At 37.2% G+C, this 12,500-nt stretch overlaps 1 long non-coding RNA gene across 1 annotated transcript; it reads right to left on the minus strand.

Moving 5' to 3' along the window:
- Positions 1 to 1,223: 1,223 nt before the first annotated feature.
- On the minus strand, positions 1,224 to 9,662 carry LOC105436943. Its single transcript, XR_004065624.1, has 4 exons — positions 9,339 to 9,662; positions 3,555 to 3,651; positions 3,003 to 3,268; positions 1,224 to 2,640 (listed from the first exon to the last, which is right to left on the minus strand). It is a non-coding gene; the product is annotated as an uncharacterized LOC105436943 (long non-coding RNA).
- Positions 9,663 to 12,500: the final 2,838 nt, after the last annotated feature.

Below are 12,500 nucleotides of genomic sequence, written 5' to 3' on the forward strand. Positions count from 1 at the left end.
TGGAATTCCCGAAATGGACACTAAATACGACAAAACGTTTTGTTTAATTGATGTACAGATAAAATAATTCAAACTGTGAGAAAGAGTACATTTTCCTCTTTCTGTAGCTGCTTTTTCATTTCTCTGTGTGAACTGTTAACACAACCGTCATTTCGTGAAAACACAAATTGCATAGAACGCTTGTATTTTGTTTTCACGAAGTGACGGTACGTAGCCGCGCGCGTAAAACGTATGGGACTTTTCCCTTGTGGATGGAATTCTCGAAATGGACACTAAAAACGGCATTATGTTTTATTTAATTGATGTACAGATAAAATAATGCGAACTGAGAGATAGAGTACATTTTCCTCGTTTGGTAGCTATTTTTTTTTTATTGATAAGAATAAACTGAATGTCTCTGTATGAACTTTTAACTTAACCGTCATTTCGTGAAAACACAAATCACGCAGAACGCTTGTATTTTGTTTTCACGAAGTGACGGCTCGTAGCCGAGCGCGTATAAAACATATGGGATTTTTATTGTGTGAATCAATTTCATGAGATAGACACTGAAATACGGCAAAATTACTTGTTTAATATATGTATGGATAAAATAAGAGCACCTTTTCTTCTTTGTATAATTATGATGTTAGATGTATGATGTCAGTTTTTGTTCACGAAGCTACGGCTCACAATAAATTAACTATCAATAGCACAGATGGATATTGGCACTAAGTGCTTTTAAAATGATTAATAAGCTATTCTCTTTAATCTTAGGCTAAAAATGGATATGTATTTAATATTATTTGAGGTTTAATTATCAGGTACATTGTATGTATAGGGACTAAAGATTGCACTAAAGTTACTATATACTTTCCACTTAAGAACACGTTCAAGTAGTCTCCCCCCCCTCTCTCTCTCTCTCTCTCTTTCCCTCTCTCTCTCTCCCTCTCTCTCTCTCTCTCTCTCTCTCTCTCTTTACCCCCTCCATCTCCCCTTAATATCACACAAATTCTGCAATTTCTTGTTGAAATTCATGCGAGTGATATCAGGGCTTTTGCTACTCTATTACTATGAGGAATTTCTAAAAAATTTGAGAGGGGCCTAGCTAAATATATTTTTTCAGATAGGAAATAAAGCAAATATGTTAAGAAATATTTTTGAATGAAGGAAAAAGATTAAGTATTGATAATTGACCATAATCTGTAGTTAACTACTCAACTCTGCAATATAAACACAGAAAATGAATTTTGACTGAGCAGTTTTAATTCAAACATTTGGAACCAGAACAGCAAGTGGAAAATGGAGCATAAATTCAAAAATATTAAATAATTCATACCAAACATATCATCATCAATTATCATCAATACTGTATTGCATTTTAAAATGTATAATTAGGGTTTTGTGGAAAAGACTCATCAGTTATATACATCCACGGAATACGAAGGTTATTTCATTCATTATACAGTACTTGTAAATATGCTAAAATGTCTTTATCTAATTCTTTATATACGACTTGGTTATCATGTTTATTCAGCAATCGTAGCGAGTAAATGCCACATGTGGCATACAAAATGCTCGACAAACATGTACTACATGTATCATGAAGTTTTTCAATGGGAAAATGACTAATATAATCATCATCGTTACTTTTTTGTTCATCACTGTTTTTCATAAATATCTTGTGAGTAGAGTATCAGAACCAAGTCAGTTTACACAATCTCTTTCTAAGGTATTTCAATGAAATTTAGTACACAGTCTCAAACGCTACAAAGTTTACCAATGCTTAAAGGTTGTCTTCACCCAGGTAAACACGTAATCTCTGACTAAACTATTATCAGCTAAACAATGCATGATAAACATGGAAATATCAATTTGACTAAACAATTTCATTTCTCATCAAACAGATACAATTCAAAACAGCAACATTATATTGTATGATCATTATAGGATAGTTTGAAGTACCAAATACAATTATGATGAGAATGACTATAGAAGTAATAAATTAAAACATTAAATGTGAACTAGTAACATTGAGTTTTGAGAGAAAAACCAATTGTTGAAATGTAACTTATATTCATGTTCTAATGAAGGCATCAACCCCTGTGAATACAAACATTTAAAGAAAATGGACAAACAAATTCTTCAATACAAAGATACAATATGAGGATTCATGGAACTGGAATCGAAAACTCTAATATGCATTACTGATCGAGGTAGGTATACCTGATAAATAGCAGTTCTGAGCTATACATTTGAATATTAAAGATTTATATTTGCAGGAGTTCATTATAATACTGTAACAGAAAACTGACACCTGTACGACCATTCAGTTAATTGTTTCAGAACTCATGGAAAATGTTACCAGTTTGCTTTAAATCAATTCATTGATTTTATAATCAATCTATTTCATTGTAATTATTAGTACACACAATTACAATTATGAGTGGAGTTTGCTTAATTTATGATATTCAAAATTTTTAAAATCAAATAGTATAAAAGAGAGATTGAGGTATTGAAACATTGAAGCATTGCCAAAACGATCAATGTAATTGATTCTAGTTTCTCAAGCATGCCCTTCAACACAAGTCCTTCAAGTTTCTTCACACATAATGTCATCCAAGCGATAGTGGTTGAAGCAGAGAAGATCCTTGATCTAGACTGCTTGGAAGTAAAAGGAAATAAGAGAAAGAAAAATCATAATAAAAAAAGTCCAAGTCAAAATCAATAAAAAATCATTATCAGAATTTCAATTATGAAAGGGAAACTTTACAGTGCATTATGATTGGGCAAAATTATTATGTGTAGTTTTGGTACCCAATTTTAGAGAGTCTCTTAATAAATTAAATACTTTATGTGGTATCACCTTAGTATTGGAATTTTTTTATAAGGATTTAAAAAAAATTAATGCTGACCTCGATAGGACCACTCATTCCCTTACCTAAGAGACCTAAGCATTAAAAACAATTAAGAATATCTTAAATTTTAACTATTGGGAAACAATCAAGAAGGAAAAAAGATACCTTTTGACTCGCTCACAAGCATAGACAATGGGTCATCATCAGAATCGCAATCGGAGCCGTCAGGAGACTTTAAGGGTCACCATGCCAAGTCACACATGCAGCTCTGACTGTGTTCGGTGAATTGCTTCAACAGTGTTCGGTGAATTGCTTCAACGGTTCCATACCGCTCCCACTCTTAGGTCACTATGCCGAGTCACATCTGCAGCTCTGTGTTCAGTGAATTATCAAGGACCCATCTTACCAGCATGTCGGTCCCTGTATCCAATCTAATTTTGTAGAATGATAGAAATAATTACAAGTTATTTTCTTTCATTTTTTTGCAAGCAGAGGTAAGGAAATGAATCCAATATTATCTTTTGTACATCAAATTAATTAATAGTCATAACTGACCCCAAACAGAAGTTTTCAATTGCCCCTATTACCCCAAAATAGAATTTTCCAATTGCCCCTACCAAACAACAACTACCCCTATGCACATAAGCAGTGATGTGTGCTTTAGTACTTTGCTGCTAAAGTGTGATTTTCTTGAACAGATCATGAAACTATTCTCACCTGGATTTGTGTCTGGCGTGTGGCATTCTTGAAAAGTAGATTTACTTTCCCAGTGCATCCTTCATATAAGTGCAAATTGTATCTACTGCATCTGAAACTAAGTGAAAGCAAAAACATCATCATAATTTCATTACCACTGAAGTGTAGGTAGTGAGACATGTACATCATCTGGTATGGTGCTTGCTTGGAAAATTCTTTAAAACACGAAGTGGAGTTGGGCAACATTTGCTGGTATCAAGAACAATTGTTTAAAATAATTTTTGTATAGGGTGAGAGACCAAGGGTACTAAAGTAAAGTGCTGCCTTTGAATATAACAGACACAGAGTACAGATAACGAGAGAAACTAAGCTAAACATGTGGACATTGTTCCCCAAAAGGTAGACTACTCATGATTACTTCAGTCTCAAAAAAAAAAGTATTCCTTTTTCGGATGGTGCCATTTATTTATTTTCAGGGCAGGACCGTATCTAATTTTCAATTTTTAATTAAATGTTCATCCATGTCCTTCTTTGCTTGAAAGGTAAATCATTGAATTCCCTAACACTAACAGTTAACCAGGAGGGTCATCTCAGCTCAGCATGATGATAATTTTCATAACTCCCTTTGCCCTTGGCCATGTTGATGTTGGCCTTGGGCTTGGAGCCCTGAAATTTCTTAAACCCCAGGCATGCGCGCCTTCTTCTTCTTCTGTACGTGTCGACAGACTTGTTAGTCCATATAAAGGCACGGAAACGAAGCACATGGTCATGGAATAGAGCAATCTTTTAGGAATTGTAGCGCATGGGACCTAAAGGAATCAATTGATCCTGTGTTGATAACGCTATCGGGTAACTTATTCCAGTCTTTGCACGTACGAGGGAAATAGGAGAACTTGAAGAAGTCTGTCCTGCAGTACGTCTGTTTCAAATGATGGCTATTGCTTGTTGAGGAACGACGGGATCTAGTAACAGCAAGAGGTGTTAGGGTCTTCGGGATGGCAGATTGTCCGCTCTGGATCTGTTTCATGAGGGCAAGTCTTGCAACTTCTCGCCGATGTTCCAGTGAGTCCCAATTCAGATCCCTCAACATGTCCGTGACACTAGCACGTTGGTTGTAGTTGTTGTTGACAAATCTTGCAGCACGACGTTGGACCATTTCCAGCTGCTTGATGTACTTAGTTTCATAGGGGTCGTAGACACTAGCTGCATATTCTAAATGAGGTCTTACTAGCGAAAGGTAAGCAGTGCTCTTGATGGTTCTCGAACAACCTCTAAGATTACGCCTTAACATTCCGAGAACCCTGTTAGCCTTCTTGGTAATGTGAGCGTACTGGAAATCCCACTTGTATTTGTGGGTTAGGAAGACTCCAAGGTATTGGTGATGTTGAACTGGATCCAGGATTTGGGCATGAAGAGTATATTGGAAACTCAACTTCTTCCTCTTGTTGGTCATATTCATGACGAAGCATTTCTTAGCATTAAATTTCATCTGCCACTCATCCCCCCATTTTTCAAGTTGATGAATGTCCCTCTGTAGGTTCTCACAATCGGATAGGTTTTTAACAACCTTGTATAAAATACAATCATCAGCAAATAGACGTATTTCGGACTGTAGATTTTCGGTGATGTCATTTATGTAGAGTAAGAACAGCAAGGGACCGAGGACTGTCCCCTGTGGTACGCCTGACTTCACGTCGTGCCAATCGGAGCTTGTACCATTAATGACGACTCTCTGTCTTCGTTTAGTGAGGAAGTTGATAATCCAGTTAAGTAGTTTCCCACGAATTCCATACATATGTAGTTTGGCCGCCAGCCTTTCATGAGGAACAGTGTCGAATGCTTTAGAGAAGTCGAAGATTGCTATGTCCACCTGGTGACCAGAGTCGATTGCCTTAGCCCAGTCATGGGAGGCAAGTATCAACTGGGAGGTGCAAGAATGATGCTTTCTGAAGCCATGTTGCTTGGGAGTAAGGATATTGTGATGTTCCAAATGCCGACTTATATGAGAATGGACTATATGCTCGAGAAGTTTACTGCATGTCGCTGTCAAGGATACCGGTCTATAATTCGATGGTAGGGCTTTATCACCTTTCTTGAACAGCGCGGTGATATTGGCTAAAAGCCAATCCTCAGGTAGATCTCCACTGTCTAAGGATTGTTGAAATACGTCGCGCAGTACTGGTGCTATTTCATTTGCAGTTTCCTTTAGCATCCTGGGACATATTCCATCAGGACCAGTAGCTTTGTTAATGTTTACTGTCTTAAGCAACTTCAGAACCCCTTCTACCGTAACGTTGACATCTTCTACAGTTGGCAAGTTGGTAGGAGTGAAAGGTATCTGGTCCAGGTTTTCCTGTGTAAACACCGACTCAAAGTAGTCAGCTAGAGATAGCGCCTTGTCCTTGTCAGAGACGAAATGGACTCCTTGGTGTCTGAGTGTCGGTATACCCTGATTCTCCATATTCTTACTTCTGATGTATTTCCACAAACCCCGAGGATTTTCACGCAGATTTTCCACAATGTTCTGTACAAAATGACGATGTTCTTTCCTAAGTTCCCTTTTTACAGCTTTCCTAGCCTCCTTAAATTGTTCCCAATGGGCAGTATCGCCTGATCGTTTTGCCTTTTTATGGGTACGATTCCTAACTCTGATGAGACGTTTGATCTTAGTGTTGATCCATGGTATTGTGTCACGCATTGACGACATCTTTGATGGAACAAATGACTCCTTCAAGTCTTCAAGACTTTTCTTTAACATAGTCCAATTTTCATTGACGGGTCTTGATTCAGGTTCACTACTAAAATACTCCTGTGAAAATCTGGTGATCCCATCGCGCACTCTTCCGAAGTCAGCTTTGCCGTAGCAGTAGATCTTGCGACGAGGCTTTGGCAGCTGCTTTGGTCTGGTTTTGATAGAACATACAACCACATCATGGTCACTCATTCCAGTATGAACCTCGATTCCTTGAATGCTACTCGGGATCGAAGAGAACAGCAGATCCAGAATATTGGCGGTTGACTCAGTTGTGCGCGTGGGTTCAAGCACATGCTGTGTTAAGAAATGTTTATTGGCAATATCTAGCAGATGCATTTCACTTGAATTTGCCGTTTGTATACCATCACCCCAATTGATAGATTTTGCATTAAAGTCTCCAGTCAGAACTACATGTGGTATGCTTGTAGTCTCCTGAGGAATTTTGTCCAATGATTCCTCGAGGTCCTTCCAGTCTCCTACTCGGCTGTCAGGAACACGGTAATAACATCCCACAAGAAATGTTTTACCTGATGTCAATAGTATCTGGGTCCATATTATTTCAGTCTCTGTATCCAGATCAGGACGAGGTAAGCTAGCTAGGCTATCCTTAACCGCAATAGCTACTCCACCACCAGAGCAATTCCTATCTTTCCTATAAACGATAAAGTTACTAGGAAATAACTCAGAGGAAGATATGGAATCATCAATATGCGTTTCTGTGACACAGATAATGTCCGGCTGATGTTCCTTGATAATGGCATGGAATTCTGGAACTTTCCCTTTAAGGCTCCTTGCATTTAGACTGATGCACTTTAATTTATGGTCCAGTTTACATTTACTCCTACTTTTCTTGGTGGATGGTTGATTTTTTTTTCCACCAAGCGATTTCCCAGCAGGTTTACTACCACCTGTACTACCCGATCTCCTCGTTGGTGACTGTAGATCAGATTCACTATCCTGTGATAAGTTAAATTCTCTTAAGGCTTGAAAAGAATTTTCGTCAGATAATTGTTGATTAGAGCCGAATAGCGAGTCACTAAAGTTCATAAACTCGCAACATGGGCAGCACCAAGTAAAAGATGATTGATTCAGGAAGGATTCATACTCGTCTTCAGAAACATTACTACAGTTTATGTGTGACCACTTACAGCATTTGTCACATTCTAAAGCCCAATCATCGTCAGTTACTTCCGCATTACACATAGAGCATGGAAAAGCTGTAGCGGCTTGAGGCTGAGGCCCGGTTGGACCTGGCTGCATTTCAACATCACCACTCAGAATAATAACAGATTTTAGAGTCATAAATTGAGAATGAGAGGATTTATATGGTGTATTATTCTGCAGATCAAACGATCTCTCAAAATACAAGCCCCTCTTCTTAAGCATTACATGTCTGATATTTCGAGTCACAGACAGTTGGGTAGCAAAGTTAAAGTTTGTCTGATAATTCACTCCCAGTCTCCGAGACATATACGTGTGTTTACTTGAAAGATGATCATCAATTGGATCAAAAGTTGAATCATAAAAAGGTAAGATCCTACCGTAATGTTGGTCCTTCAGGGGGCTTCGGGACAGGCGAAGTCCAGCTCCCGTTAGTGTGATGCAAACCAATAGGTTGAGACAAAGCTGTAATCCGAGGTTAGCTTTTCTAGCTCCAACACCAAGCCTAGACATCTTGGCAGGTATCAAGATGAACAATGGCTACTTCTGTAGTAATAATTAATTCAGCGTTTGGACCGGAGCGATGTGTGGATAACACACATGAATGCCAGCGCTAAATATTATCAGTTAAAAATCAGACTAAAAAGTCTATCTATCTAGCCTACAGTACACGCTAAAAATATGATGATGTTTCGAGAAAAATGTCCACATAAAATATGCATACTAAAAATCACATCGAATAAATTCCAAAGTGGAAAAAGGTGGTAAAAGTCTATTAAAAAGAGCGAAGTCACGGTAAAAGCAAGATGGCGGCGAAGCACAGCAGTGACGATACGCGTGAAGCCGCAGTACGTCATGCGGTACGGAGACTGCCTCTCGCGATCCCCAGAACTCCGGCGGCGGTAGCGATGGTGTTGGCTACTCCGCTGCGTCGATTGGTGAAAGCTAGATGGCGGCGAAGCACAGCAGTGACGATACGCGTGGAGCCGCAGTGCGTCGTGCTGTACGGATACTGTCTCTCGCGATCACCAGAACTCCGGCGTCGGTAACGATGGAGTTAGCTACTCTTACGCGTCGATTCTACAACATCCAAATAGTCGGAAACGCGAGATCAAAATCCGTTTGAATCCAGTCCCATCGGATCTGAAATTTTCCTAAAAGTTCTTAATGGTGAGCTTTGATAGTAATAAAACTCGACTAAAAGGTTATTTTACAAAAAATTTGTGGATAAAACTAAAAATAAAGCAAAATCAATCGATAAAAACGGGAGCTCTAGTAAAACATGACCGCTCTAGTCCATGATCAGTGCCGTAGCTGAAAGGTCTCAGTCTTGTCGAGATCCTGATCTACTCACCTCTAGATTATAGATTGATGAGTAGTGGCTGACATAAACTGATAATTATAAAATGATGATCTAGAGTAATTAGAGTTCTAGGCTCTAAAACAAATTTATAATTAGCTAAATAGTAAATTACTGAAAAAATAAAAGTAAAACTCTAGAGTCTAGATCTAGTCTCTAGAGTCTAGATGATCTACTCTCTAACTTTCTGTAAAACTTTGTTCAAATGTATAACTTAAGCAGATATAAAAAGAACCTTATAGCATTAATATTTGGTGTGGAGCAAAATAAGAAAGAATCTCCACTTAATTTATTTAGTCTAGATGCATATTTGTTAAGTCTAAGTTGATCTTTTTAGTTTTGGATCACATGATACTTCACTCCTTTATTCACTTACATGAAAATAAGTATATGGGGCGAAATGTGGAACGGCGGTGTATTTTTCACACATTTCTGTGCTCATGGACATATTTATGGCTTACAAAGAATCAGAATGAATCAAAAGAGCGTACCACATTAATTTACCCTAAAAAAACGTTTAAAAACTCACCTTTTCATGGTCTGTGACTGTTCCAAACCGCGAAATTTTCACTACCGTCACTTCGTGAAAATATTAAAAGCAGGAAAAGAGCAAACGATGTTTTCACGAATTGACGGCTGTTAAGCGCGTACTTGGCCGTCACTTCGTGAAAACAGAAAATCCTTTTGCTATGCATTTTCTTGTTTACGTCATCGTCATAGCGACATAATTAGACATTATTATGATCTGAAATTTTGTGAGGTTCAAGATGTTAGTGAATGATGTCCAAAAATGCAAAAAAATCAAAAGTGAAAATGTATGCGATTTTCCTCACTACCGTCACTTCGTGAAAACAGGGACGATATGATCATCATAATCTGTTTGCATATTTATATATATAAATTAAAAACAAAAATAAGTTTAACAAGATTATAAATAAGTTAAGAACATATTATGTATTCATGTTAAATATTAAATAATCAAACTTTAAAACAATAAACAAAAGAAAACACACATAATGTAGAATGTGTAATAATTAAAGTTAAGACAAATGCGTATTCCATATTAAGTAGAAGTAAAATGAAGTATGGAATAATAATAAATACTTAAGAGCATTATTAATATGGATCAGTTAAATACTACATATATAATTGTTTTTGTTTTTTAAGAGACAAAAGCTGATATCGTATTGCTAAGATCATATTGCACACGAATAGACATTTAAAACATATTGCGTAGGAGTAATATAGCATAAATAAAAAAGATAAATAGGCTGAAATTATGAAGATATGTATACAACTATAAAACCTTAAAAACAAACAACAACAAAGCTCTCTTAAACTAATAAGTTAGCCCCTCCCCACACACTTATTTCGTATTATGTCAGCTTTGCCTTAAAAATATTTAACGATTTAGCACCTTGTACTTCATGTGGCAAGTTATTCCATGTTAAGGCCCCTCTATATTTAAACGATCTTTTCATAGTTTCAGTCTTTGGTCTTATTGTTTTCACATTATACAGACTTGAACGTGTATTGTATGTATGGTCAGCAAATATAAACCTTTCTACTAAATACTCAGGAGCTTGTTTTGAGACAATCTGATACATCATAATTGCTACATTCTTTGTTCTATTATTGTCAAGTGTATTCCAATTTAGTCTTGTTAAAGTTTCATCTAATGAGAAATACCAAGAGGACCTATTAATTATTCGAGCTGCTCTATTCTGAATTTTTTGTAATTTGTTTTTCTGTGTACTTCCACATCCACCCCATACTACATCACAATAATTTAAGTGAGACAATACTAGTGAATTATAAACCAATTTCATTTCATATTCATTTACTATATTTCTTATAGATTTCAGCATATATAATCCGTTAATTGCTTTTTTATGAATAGTATTAATATGTTCTTGCCATGATAACCTTTCATCTAAAATTAGCCCAAGGTGTCTACACTTACTAACTCGAGTTAACACAGTTATTGTCTATTGTAATGTTTAAATCATTATCATGTAGAGAGATAGAGAGACAGGGGGATAAAGGGTGAGGGAGAGGAGAGAGAAACGGAGGAGGAGGAGACAGGTAATGGGAATCGAGAGGAGCAGATAGAGAGAGAGAGAGAGAAGGCATACAGAGGTATAAAATGAATAATGAGACTCGCTGCATACTTTTAGAATTGCCAAACGACAACGTGGATTGCTACGGTCAACGTCCTTTTAAAGCACTGCCTTGAATGAAAGTTACACGTATCAGTCCACGCAAATCTAAAAGTCCCTATTTACGGAACTGATTCGAACGTTCATGTTAATTTAAGAGAGGAACCAAAAATAGAAGTAAAACAAAGCGCGAAGGGGGATATAGTTCTTAACGAGATTTATCTAATATATAAGTGGCCTATCAAAAAAGCAATCGAGGGTGGGAGAGGGAGAAGGAGGGAGAAAGAGAGAGGGAGATAGAAAAAGAGACGCGGAGGAGGGGGAGGGGCGGTATTCATATATAGTTACGAAGAGATTCGACCATACAAAGTATGTCCACATAAGCTAAGACCCAATGGGGGATGTGGATAGATGGGAGAATTATCTTCTCCTAAGCGTGCAGAGCATATGGAATAAGTAGCGGCAAGTGTAACAAGTCTGTTGAATATTCACCAAGTCTTACACATGTGATTCTGTCACGAAATCAATGTTTTAAAAGCAATATTACCTATTGGATTTGTCACGAAAGCAATCTGACAAACTGATTTTGTCACAAAATCACTCCCAAGACTGATTCCGTGGACAAAATCACTTCCATACTCTCATTTGCATAAACAAAAAACCCCCTACAAAATAGTCTTGTAGAAGTGAGCGAGGGCAAGCGCGGGTATGTGCGGGATCTATGCAGTGCTGTGCAGCGCGCATCTGACGATCTAATTCAACATGATAGCAATATAGTGGACCATTATAGAAATGAAATAATATAATTTGAAAGTGACACGTTATCACAAGAGATAAGAATATAATGATATTATGACATGTTATCTATAATATATTTTGAGTAGCGCTCTAAGGGAGAATGTGCCTAGGAATGAAAACAGAATATAGTAATATTTCTGTACACGACAAACGGGGGATTTGTCCGTTATTACGTCACAGCCGGTTGACGAACTGGCCAATTTGACATTCTCTGAGATGTAGTGGTTTCTGCTTTCCGTACAAATGAACTTATTACAAATTTTGGATTTCCCTTTAATCCCAAGTCAGCTTCCCCGGTCCTGATGTAAAACAAATTATCTCAAGGCAGTACTGTTCCACAATCAATATCCTGCAGTACCACATAGCCTAACTTCAACTCAAGACCAAGCAATATACCTAACCCTAACCCTAACCCCAACCCTAACCCTAACCCTAATCCTAATCCTAACCCTAACCCTTACCCTAAGCCTAACATTAATCCCAATTCCAACTCTCACCTCCAACCCTGTATATTGTTTTGACGAATTAAAGCCCAAAGCAATAGACCGGTGTACTAAAATAGGCTATTCAAATATATAGGCGTTTCTATCCTGGCGATACGGAGTTATTCAATTCAATTCAATTCAAATTCAAATGAGGTTTTATTTAAGACTTGTCAAAAAGTCCACAGACTAAAAATGCAAGTTTACATCAAACGTACTATCGTATACAAAAAGCATTCAAAAACATTTATA

The sequence above is a fragment of the Strongylocentrotus purpuratus genome, unplaced genomic scaffold, assembly GCF_000002235.5.
Source record: "Strongylocentrotus purpuratus isolate Spur 01 unplaced genomic scaffold, Spur_5.0 spur5_scaffold_20, whole genome shotgun sequence".
NCBI lineage: Eukaryota > Metazoa > Echinodermata > Echinoidea > Camarodonta > Strongylocentrotidae > Strongylocentrotus > Strongylocentrotus purpuratus.